The sequence below is a fragment of the Spea bombifrons genome, chromosome 4, assembly GCF_027358695.1.
Source record: "Spea bombifrons isolate aSpeBom1 chromosome 4, aSpeBom1.2.pri, whole genome shotgun sequence".
NCBI lineage: Eukaryota > Metazoa > Chordata > Amphibia > Anura > Pelobatidae > Spea > Spea bombifrons.
In genome coordinates, this window is record NC_071090.1 from 64,360,583 (window position 1) to 64,373,142 (window position 12,560).

General features: G+C 35.8%; 1 protein-coding gene across 2 annotated transcripts in view; it reads right to left on the reverse strand.

Moving 5' to 3' along the window:
• The window catches only part of SEMA3D (semaphorin 3D), a 72,097-nt gene extending 60,098 nt beyond the window's left edge, over nucleotides 1-11,999 (reverse strand). The window contains exon 1 of one of the 2 annotated variants that reach the window (XM_053461990.1): nucleotides 11,658-11,999. The gene's annotated coding sequence lies outside the window, so the exon portion shown is untranslated. Of the gene's footprint in view, nucleotides 1-11,651 lie in introns of both variants that reach the window. The other variant, XM_053461989.1, reaches the window with a different exon arrangement.
• Between the last annotated feature and the right edge of the window lie 561 nt (nucleotides 12,000-12,560).

Here is a 12,560-nt window from a genome sequence, read left to right on the forward strand (position 1 = left end):
GACTAGAACAAGGGGGCATGCTATGAAGGTTGAGTAGAAGTGTTCATAAATTTGCTTAGGAAAATATGCTGTGGATTCGTGGAATGGTGCACCAGCAGAGGTGTGAGGAACTATTACAATGGAGATATTTCATGTCACACACACTAAATATTAACACTTGTAGAATCCATGATACAGCAGAGTGAAATCTGCTCTTAATTTGTATTGGAAAATCACTGCCATTTCTTTTGTGGTGAGATTCTCCCCAACACAGCAAGTCAGCAGTCATTCAGAATAGAACTCAGATACAACCGTATATGTTTAAATGTGACGCACTCTGCGGACTGATGATATGTTAACATGCTAACATGATATTGGCATGGATGGGTTCTGGCAGAGCTAAGGGACAATGCGTTAGGAATGTGCCATTGCCTAACCAACCCACAGCTATCCAGAAACAATGGCGTGTGGGGATTTTGTAATGGGACAGGGAGTACATTACAGGAAAGATGGATGGATTAAGAACATGCAACAAAAAAAAAGTATCAAGAGTATGTATGTATAAGTGTAATATACATACACACACACACACACATATATATATATATATATATATATATATATATATATATATATATGCTCTGTTCAGATAAATAATATATACATACTGGATGCTCCGACACTAACATTTGGCTTAACTTAAACCACATACCAGACTAAGTCAATTTCTTCCAGATCTATGGAAAACTTTAACGAATGACGGTGAGGTCACACTTAGCAATTCAAATAATAAATGTGTGCACATCTCTGAGCTGAAAGGCTAAAAAATGGTTGCAGCTGATTTGATCAAATCTTCCAGTAATAATGTGGAAAACAGGACGTGTTTTTTTTTTACTTTTTATTATGATCTCTTTGCTTCTTTTGGAGCGGCTACTGTTTCAGTTTTCCATTTCTAAATCCTGAGGCAGTTTGGAATATTTGAACGTTGCACTCTGGGTCATTCTCTATGGAATCATGAGCAGGGAGGCTTAGTAATTATACATCGCAATTGCTGCACAGGCAACACCCATGCGCCGTGAATCATGCATTTAATAAACACATAAACATAGTGTAGGTCGGTTGTGCTTTGCATATGCTATACCATGTGTTCTATCATGTTCCAAAGAATATATAAACCCAGAGAAAATTGCATTGGCTCAGCCCAGCTTGGGTGGAGGAGTGTACAAGCTAAGGTTGTGTCAGTTCAAAGTCTTCTTTAGTATTTTGGTATGGATGCTAGTGAGGAATTTCCCTAAGCCTGAGCTGGCTCGTCCATCTCTAATAAGTATATATTATATACTGTATATTGCATACATAAATATACCCACAAACAAATGCAAATGTTCTTTCCAGAAAGGGTTAACAACTTCTTCATTAATGTTTATCCTCCCTGTTAAATTTCTCTTGGTATCAGGACGCAAGGGGTTTATAGTACTTGTGCAGATACATCTTCTTACCAGACTTGTAAAGAACCTTAAGTGTTTCTTTGAGAGATGAAACAAGCCACAATCTGGGGAAGGGTGAAGATTTAAAAACTCAATAGTAACTTGCAGTTCATCTTAGCAGTAGATAGGGGGTGAGAGACAGAGAAAAGAGAAAAACAAACACATTTCGCACTACAAGCTTTTTAAGTGTGTTATAAAACAAAGCTAAACATCCAATAGTCTCACATTGTTAGCACGAGGTACACAAAGACATCATACATTTTGCATGAGACAGTGCTTAATGAGAGGCATGTTTTTGGTATATATATATTTAACGATAGAGTGTGTGTAAGTGTAGTTAGATGTGTGGCCGGGCGGAGTTTAACTGATACTTTTTGGGGGATTTTATTGGACATTTATGTGAGTGCAGCTTTAAGAAGAAAGGGGTCTTTTATTTACACATTTTAATTTATTGCTATACACATCATTGTGAATTTCAGGCTGTAAAACCCTGTGATACCGTCACATGTGGCAGACATTCTGAATTCTTAGAAAACAAGCACGTCAGAGGACTAAAAAGGGGTAGAGGAATTTGGGTCACCAAGGGGGACCGCTTACACATAGATAAGGTGAAGGCTGGAGCATAGGTGGAAGGGTAGCATAACCTGGCATGGGTAGAAGTCCCAACTCACTGTGTTGGGTGGCTTACAGCCGGTAGTATTTGGTGGGGTACTGACACATTACTGTTTGTGGGTGTTTCAGAATCAATGATTACCTTACCCTTACTTCATCCACTACCATATGGAGGTAGTGATTTGAACTGTTTTATTCTATGTTATATTATGGTTATTGTAACAATCTTATATTTGCCTTGTACACTATATCACAGTGTTTTAGCATGGGCAAATTTGTTACTCTGAAATATTATTCAATCACTTTTTTACTTCAAAACCTAGATAAATGGAGATACATCCAATAAAAATGCAGCTGCTGTGGACAGATTTTAACAAATTATCTCCCTTTCACAAGTCTGCTGTTCTCTTTAAATGATATTTGATACAGGATGTTGATTACCTTCTTTGAAGTCAGATGAAAGATGTAACGGCGGTTAAACCCATTTTAATTAATCCTAGTTTGACCACGGATAAATGGGGGATTAAAGTAAAATGCATACCAACGGTAGAGGTTGTATATCTCCTTGTGTATTTATATGCTACAATTTAAAAATGGCTGTCGAATCAAGCGAGGGATTATATAATTCATGAACACAATAAACCTCCAAAACAAAAGAGAGTGAGGGTTTAATTAAATAAATATATGAGATTAGACACGATTGAGAGTCAAATGTATAGAAACATTGATACGGCTGTATTTGTTTCCTTACACTGGCCTAATCCCTTTTTTTTCCTATGCATTGTGGTCTACAATTCACTTTTTTAATTTTTTATATTTACACTAACTGTAAACACACAATGTATTTCCTTGTGAGTTGTAATAAATCTTACCTCGGTGTTTAGCTAAGCATTTGATCTGGCCATGTGGTCAGCATGGACTATATTTCTATTTCCCAATCATATAAACCACTGTTATTCAGTCAGACCAGAATTAAGGAAGCAAAATTATTTTAAAAAGGCAAATAACTAAACTTGCTGGCACGCAAACCTGTGTAGGTACATGAAAAAAATGAATATATTCCATCTGGCAAACAGTGCAAGTGAGAAAAATAGTAATTTGTGATTCTTGCTTCAAATGTCAGGTTACCCGAATAGGAGTGTGTTGATTTTGGCAGTAAGGATTATCGTGCTTTGCTTAAAAACGATATATTTTAACAGTTGTGCTTCATTAGTGCTTTTTCTGTTTAGGCTGCTAATGAATTTCATCATTAAAATATTATACATTTTCAAGGGTATTTATATATAATTACTCGACCTTTTAAATGGTTGTGTATTACAGTTTGTAGTGTCAATATGGAAAACTGACTGTAAGGAAACAAGCCAGAATCGCCAGACATGGTGTAAATGAATACTTTCACATTTATTAAACATTATGTATTTGGGTGAGTCATCCAGACATTAAATTCAGAGCGCTAATCAACTGAGCCCAGAGACTAAGCTCACTGATGGAATGTACACTCATTTCCCTTATAACTGATCCAGAAAAAAAAGGCGCTGAACACATTTTAGTGATAAATAGCATATAAGATTCCTTTTTATAACATTGGCTTGATAAGATAATGTGGTGACTTGTTGAAATTAATCTTACATTTTTATTTTTATTATTATTAGTTATTGTTTTACATAGCGCCATCAAATTCCGGAGCATCAATAAGCTATTATTCTTTCATGCAATGTTAGCAGTATGGACACAACAGCTTTATAATAAAAAATAAAGGAATGTTCTGGTTGCAAAACCCCCGCATTTCTTTAAATATCAATTCCTACTGAAGGGAATAGAAATGTATCTCTAGGTGTCCAAAAATTGTTGAGCAAGTACACAAAAGATACTTCCCAGAAAAAAAGCCTTCCATTGATATGCTTTGGAACAATTATTGTCACAGGGCCGCTGTGAACATCAACACCTGCTTTTTTTTATATTCCCACTTTGATCCCAGTTTTGTGACAAAGAAGGCCAGATCAAAATGACAGTATCGCTATATATTTTTTTTCTATTTTTATTATTTATCTATTTTTACATTTTCTCTTGAACAGATTCCCTTCGCAATTGTATCATATATTCATTTAGCAGACATGTGTAAACAAATCATGCTTTAAGAAGCAACAATTGCCAGGAGCCTCAACAGATCAAAATATGGTCATATATATATATATATATATATATATATGTCAGCAAGGTATTTAAGAGTCAATATGAATTCATATATGGAAAGATAGTTCTCACCGTTGCCCAGAGGCGCTAACAATTCTCTACCTAGCCCGATTATTCCTTTTTTTATTTTCTCAAACCACTTTGTTTGAACCTTTGCCAATGATTCTTCTTGCATAAGCCAATCAAAATGAAGCCACTATTCTTTTTTAAGAGGTTTATTGAGACATTTGCTGACGATGCTTTTACCTTTGTGGAAACTTTATAGACTGTTAAAGTGCTCCAACCTTATCTCTGTAAATATTCCTGTCTAATAACCAATACGAATGATACGGAAACGAGTGCAGGATTTTTATGATTTCCCTTTCAATGCTACACAACTCAAACCTTTGAAACACTAATGACAGGAATGTTATATTGTGCGAAGGTGAATATATCTTCATTTTAGACACTTCAAAGCTATTTTCAAAATAGGACAGCTCTGATCTTGCATTTTGATCATAAGATGACCTTAAATTCTCTTCAGGTCAATGTGATGGATATGGTCTAGCAAAAAATATGTAAAAAAATAAATAAAATAGAATGCTATGGAAAGAAAGAAATTACATTTACACACCCATTTACTAAAAACTGTTAAAATAAAATAATTAAAAAATAACTTGAAACGCGTAAAGGCAAATGACGTGCAATCTAAACAGTTATACAAAAAATATTTAAAGAAGAATACCAGATCACAAATTATATTCCATAGAAATGTACTACAAAAAGTCACCTGTTAATTTAGCAGAACACACTTTAAGCCAAGTTTTTACTTTCCATATTTTCTACTTTGAGGTCATGCATGTGGAAAGTTATATCTTGTTAATGTTTTACAAATAGTAAATCAGTCACCAACATAATTGTTTTTAAGAAACTCCCTGTCTGAAGACAGGGATATTCTAACAACCGTCCCTTTTATTGACATATGGGTGCTGAGAAAAACCCTTGGATTATGATTCACTCTATAGCCCTTTGAAGTCATAATAACCTGTACATCGTGTTATCACTTTTACTTATGTGTATTATTTGTTCACTTATCTATTTGAAGACAAACGCTACGTTATTACGTGTAGGATTTTTATCTGATAAAGGGAATCTCATTAACGATTATTTTTTTGATAATGAGTCGTAAGTACAAACTATGTAATGGCACAATAAAGCAATTAACAATATATTCCAGTAGTGATAATAAGCTAACATGAGATTCTCCTTCAAAACGATGCAATGAGAAACAGGGGCACTGCGCATGGTAAAAAGAGAGGAGATATAACATGGAAGAGCAACAAAAACATGTGTTGTGAATGGATCTGTCTGTGATGGGAAACATGCACCTACGTCTCAGCATGGAGCATTGGAAACCATTAGTAAATATCTAAATCATTTTATCAGATCAAAAACAGTTTAATGCAAATTCTTAAATACAAGCAGATGTTTACAACAGTTCCAGGAAAATGACAATTCATTAAATAATAGAATTATTCAAACTTTCTTGATTTGTTATTTTAAATAAATTAGTGATCCCTTAATCTTAGTGGAATTCCATCCTGTAATATATTGAATGACATCAATAAAATACAAAAATAATGCTTTCTTATCTGATAATTAAGATAAATGCTGTCTCCATTGTAATTAGCAGGTTCAAGCTTTTTTTGGATGATATGCTTTTCATTCCAAGCCGCTAAGTCAATGGACTTTTATAGTGACTCATTTAAAGTGTTATCTGTCTTTCATAAACATCATGTTGTCTCCGCTGCCTTTGTTCCATCTCGCCCAGGAATGAATCCCCTCTGGCTACTTCCTCATGTTCTTCGTCTACGTCTATTGTGATTTGAATTGAAAATGGCATGACTCTTTTATGATAGACTTGTGTCCTTTGAAAAGGAATTTGACAGGATCATAGTTCGATGGTATACAACAGCAATTATACACGGCTTTCTAAAAACCAGATATGCTTATATAAGAGTCTTTGCAAACTGAAAGGAGGGGTTTAACGCAAATCATTGGCAGTCATCTGCTGCTACAACCTAAAAGGATTCCGTTTGTGCCTTCACATACAAAACAAGGATGTCTACTAAGTTGCACATATGGAGAAGATAACAGATACAATTATTACATATAATAAATCTAATAATCACTTATTGATTTCACGGACTAGGAGCCACAGTGTTAGAAGAATAAGCCTATATGTTTTAAACGATTCTCACGACTTATTTTTGTCATGGAGTTGCCATGGAAATGCAACCAAGATTGTATTGCACAAAGACCACCAACACATTGTACCATATTGACTTTCACTACTAGCACTAAACCATTGGGGTAGAGATGGGAGGGCATTAAAATGATACGAGATGATTGTTTTGTTGAGACATTTACAAAACAATCCTTGGTTAAAGTTATAATAAAAAAAAATAACTAATCTTATACTTGTTATGTTTGCGTATAATTATACAAAAAGGGGCTTATTAACTAGGCTTTCAAGCAAAACTTTACTATGTGTTATAGGTGGGCAGGGGGCACAAATAGAATATGCTGAATGATACTACAAGACGCTGCAAATATACGCTACACATACTAAAATGCTCACATGATATTTTCCATGGAATTTCCAATGAGCCATTACATTCTAGAGGACTGTGCTCCCTAGCGTTCCATAGGTATTTAAAGGTTTCTGTCATGTCTTTTCTCTCACATCATCCATCATATTACTTTTGTGTGCGATAATATACATATACCCTCAATAAAATGTACGGCCATAATCCTTTAAAGTTAAAGCAGTAACCTCCCACACTAATTTTATAATGTGATGTTTGAGTCAAAGTCATTAATGTTCCACTTTATTCATCTTTGACCGATGGGGGCAAGAGATTACATATAGCTACATGTATGAAGGAGTAGATAATATATTGCAATTCCAAAATGTGTAGGAGGCTGTATTAACAACTCTTTGGATGATCAGATTATAAAATAAGACCATATAATGATCTATTGTTTAGGGAAAGGCGTTAACACTTTCTCCAGATGCATCAATGTTCAATAATTAGGATTCATTCTTAAATTACAGTTTAATGTTATGATAACATAACTATGTTTGCAAGAAGGGCTGGGTTGGCCCTGCATATATAGTTACAGAGATGGAAGGAAACATTACAAAAAAAAACGTACTATGCGTCATACAAGGACAACTTGGTCTTTTATTGCAGAAGAAGAGTCAGGGTTGGCTCTTCATGATATATAGTTAAGTCAGCGAATTGAAATGTTGCAAACAACATTTACCACATAGAGGGAAACTTTACCCGCAATTTAATGCATCAATACTTATTTTTTTGAAACTCTACCTTGTTAAGACCATCTGCATGTCATATAAAAAGGTCAATCTCAGTGAGAATAAAGTGTTTCACAATAGCAATACAACTGCAACTAATTTACATTCAAATGTTTGTTCATGCTACAAATATGAAGCATCCCTATGAGTCTGCCAGAAATTATCAGAGGGTTTTCTCAGAAGGGACAAACTATTGACATATTTGAAGCACAGATATGAAGTAAGTAGATTTTACTTTATAGAGAGGGTGGTAGATGCGTGGAACTGCCTCTCAGCAGAAGTGGTAGCGGCGAAGACAAGGAGGGACTTTAAACATTTTTAAAATAAAGAAAAACTTGAGAAAATGGGCCGAATGGTTCTTTTCTGCCATTAAATTCAGCTTCTGTTTTGCCCCAAAGTTAGTGGGGTGACTTTAGCCTCCTACAGTTACCACTATAAATTATTTAGAGAATCAGTAAATTGGATAATTTGTCTGCATTTTGTGCTTTGTGTAACTGTGCTTTCGCCCTGACAGTTATTGGTCTTCGAACTCTGATTCTATGCGGCAGGCCTGACATAATACACACCTGCATTTTGTCTCATTGTTCCCTGCTGTGCAACAACTCAACAGGTCTTCTGGCACAATTTCAGTAGTAATCAACGACCACTATAGGAATTTAAGGAATAAGTGAACCGCTCTGTGAAAAGCCAGCACCACTTGCCTGAGTTAGTGATCCTGTCCTTTGTAGTACATATTGGAGATGGGTGAGGTTACGGTTAAGTAGATAACATTATCTTTCTGCAAATTGTGCATTACCTATTTAAAAATGCTGGGGCGTTGATGGAGTTGTGTGATAAATATACAGGCCAAAGTGACTAGAGAAAGTTTCTTCTGGCCAGCATTAATATGCTTCCTGATATTTCTGTTATAAGCCCTCCAGCCCTCACATGCACTTAAATGCAAGTGATAGCCAAGTGTAACCTTCAAATTAGCATTTTTAATGCAAAATGTAAATGCATACAGATATACACCAGAATCCCCTCTATGGATTTGCTCTTTTCATTCCATACTTTACTTTCCAATGTTGCGTTCCTCTGCAGGACTCCCTATTGGCTTATAGGAGCGTTCCATCGGGTCTAATAAGACCCGCAACCCACTCATGCACAGAAAGCGCTCTCATTGATTTCAATGGGGCTCTTTCCTGACAGCAATTTACTGTGCGAACTGTGGAACACAGAAGAGGCTTTATGATGCAGCATCTTCAAAAGGTATGTCATAAATGTATTAATATTATTATCTTTTATTTATATAGGAAACAATTTACACAGCTCTTCTTACAATACATATTTTCAAGCGGAATGAAACAATTAGAATTAACAGACTAAGACAAACCGATACGCTACGTAAAGATGGACCTGCCCGCAAGCTTACATTCCTGAGGATATTACAATTATGCATATTAAATAGTAAACTAAGTATTTTAATATGCATTTATGTTTTGTGAAGCTGTGTGGAGCATTAAACTGCCCCTTTAAGAATACCTAATACACAGAAGGTTGCTCTAACAAATGAAATCTTTGAACTGGTCCACTGGTGTAACATGTTATTACAAGAATTGAAAGCAGAGAACAATTGTTGTTTGTTAACTTCTGTGTGAAGGCTGCATGAAGATGATAAGGAAGCATTAGAACAGCAGGGACCGTAAAAGTGTTGCGAAAATAATCTACACTACTGGAATGAATAAGGTAATGCTGGAAGATATAAATGCATGTGTTTTTACTGCCCCTCTGTTACTAAACCCTTTAATGCCAGAGAAGTGGAGTTTCATACCAAACACCATGGCTAAAGGGTTAATTTTTCTCTGGAACTGTTGTGTTATATGGTTACAAACAAGGATACTTAGTAAAACATCACAAATCCCTTTGGAAGGAAGCAGCTCTGTTATAGATCAAATCTCATGAATTGTTTATAAAAAGTAACACCAAAAGCAAGGCCATATTTTTCAAGACTCTTCCTCAAATTACTAGCAAATCTCCAAGAGATTAAAATGTGTCTGAAGTGAGAATGGAGTATGGGCCTTAGAAGAAGTGAAATCTCACAGATATCAAACCTATCACTAAATGGCAATGTGTCACAAACATCTTATGCAGCAGGTACACTTAGTAAATATAAGAATAAAAAAATAACAAAAAAAATCATCAATATATCATAAACATGAAATGTCCAAAGTATAGGTTTACTGTTGTTTTTGTGGCCGGCTGTCATCACCATACTCACACTTGTATTAAACAGAACCCCATAGTGGTATTACTGTTGCAAGCATTACAGATCTGTTGTAGCTTGTCAACCTAACACACCAAGTGTGTGAACGCAACTTTTTAAATAAACAGGTGTCTAGTTCTTGTGTATTAGCACAGTAAAGCGATGACATAAGACAGAAACTGAAGAATCCCATCTAACTAACAAGCAATATCCTGTTTGAGCTTTACCTGACTTCCAGGATTCAAGCTATGTTTGTGAAAGCAACACAGTCCCACATAGATTGCCATTGGTATTACTATAATGTGGATGTGTATTCTCATAAACCATAGTAAACTGCATTAAATATGTTCTTTAACAGAATATAGAATGGAACCCACAGGATACACAGAGAAGGCAAAAGTGCTTCCCTTGCACTATAAAGCAGATATTTGTTAAACATACCAATATACTGAGGATTACAATTATCACACCTTAAGTAATAGCATTACAGTTTATAGGGGTAATAAAAAGGTGCAAATCATTGTATTAATCTTAAAACAGAACAAGTGTTTTCCAGGTTTAAACATAAAACTGATTCAAGTAATAACTGTGTCCAGATAAAACTTGATGACCCCCCTTTAAATGAAGGGCAGTTGGCAGTAATGCTAAATTACAATTAAATGTTATTAAAATTCCTTTCTTGTTATGTTTTCACTAGCCTGTTGAAAATATTATCACATGTTACAACCAAAGTTAAAAGTGTTAAAATTCAGACTATTCACCATGGTCATCAATTATAACTGGCTGCCAATCCTACTGAATCATCAGAGAATGTTTCCAGGGACATAAATAAATGCATAGATTGTACTAAAATATTCATGGTATACAATTAAAGACTATGCTTCTCCAAAAACTGAGGAAGTCTGGAGTGACATTAAGCAGTGTATAAAATAACAGCAAGATACTTTAAAGATATTTTCCCCAGGAGGCTATTACAGTACTTTCCAAACCACCAGTCTTGTATATACTTGTCTATAATACATTTCAGAATAAAAATATGGGCTGCTAAAGGTTTAGACAGACAGACAGACAGACAGACAGATAGATAGATAGATAGATAGATAGATAGATAGATAGATAGATAGATAGATAGATAGATCAGTGCCTACACATAAATAACACTTTGATATATATATATATATATATATAGTTAAAGTAACATGTTTAAAGTCAACTGGCACAAACTTTTAGGAAGCTGAATACATTACTGTCCCATTGGGATTAAAACTACAAATAAGTTTAAATTCTAAGTATATACTATTGGTATAGTGTAATTATAGGGTGTGTGTCTCATTACAGTAATTTATAACATATATGTAGTATACACGTTAACATTGTACCTCTCAAAGGAAACTGGCACAGGACAAGAAACCAAAGACAGGACAAGTTGCTGTTGTATTGAAGGTTGTGCAATCCCAAAGATTTAGTATCGGTAGAAACCCCCTCGTCCTTAATAAATATCATAGTATTTCCTATTGCCAGGATCATTGCATCATATCCAACAATCCCTGAGCAGATGGTTGCTTTCAATGTAGCAATGCTAATAAGATTGTGAGTTTAGGTAATACTCATATCCCTCGCATATATAATAATATAGAAATAGCGATGTAAAAGGCTATTGTGCAGGTGTACGCTACTCACTCAATCCATTACACTGTCTGCAGGCATCCAGTTCTAAAATTACTTTTTCTATCATCATTATTCTAGTAGCCTGATGACTGTTAAGGAAACTGTAAGAAAATACACTAACCTGTTATGTCAGCTGAAAATGAAATCAAGGGAGACAAAAGTTGTCTTCTAGATAAGAAGAGGAGTCGTCCAGTACACATCCAGGAGATGATCAGCAGCTCTGTAGAAAGCTATGAGTGTTATGGCATTACAGACAGGGAGTGCTGTCACGCCTGATCAATCCCATCCAATGATCCCCGGGATGGACCTGCTAAGTTAAAAGGTCCTGTGGAGGTGTATGAAGTGCCGTGTCGTCTACAAGGCATCCAGCACTGTCTTCTTCCGATAGTAGGAGTTCATTCACTCATGTCTACACTTTGTCAACAAAATGATCCACGGCTCAGAGTGTACAACTGTACCGAGCAGCAGAGTGGGAGGAGTGAGCCAGACCCACACACGCATACACACACACACACACTCCCCCACACACGCATACACACACACACACTCCCCCACACACACAGACAGACGCACACTCACCACTTGCTCCACTGGCAGAGCTTCTGACAGCCCCGGCTCCCAAAAGCTTAATAGAATGGTTTTAAAAGCCACACCGTGAGCCGGGGAGTTGAACACTGGCTGATTGTGCACGGCACTTGTCGGTCACACAGTTCTCTTAAAGAGTAATGGCTGTAATGTTATCCCCGCTGACCCATTTGCATCAGCGTTCACATCACAAACCGTTAACAGCCTTAAGTGGACTTTAAGTCTGGTTAGAAGACTGATCTGCACTACTTGGAAACATACAATTGTACCGCGGATGAGAACCATTAAGCCCATCTAGTCTGCCCTTTTTTGCTGTTGTAAAAACTGAGAGTTTAATCCTTGGTCTTCTCTTAGATTCTGGATAGCATTATGCTTTAAATTCCAACACTGAATTAGTCTCTACCACTTCCGCAGGGAGATGGCTCCACGTATCTAATAC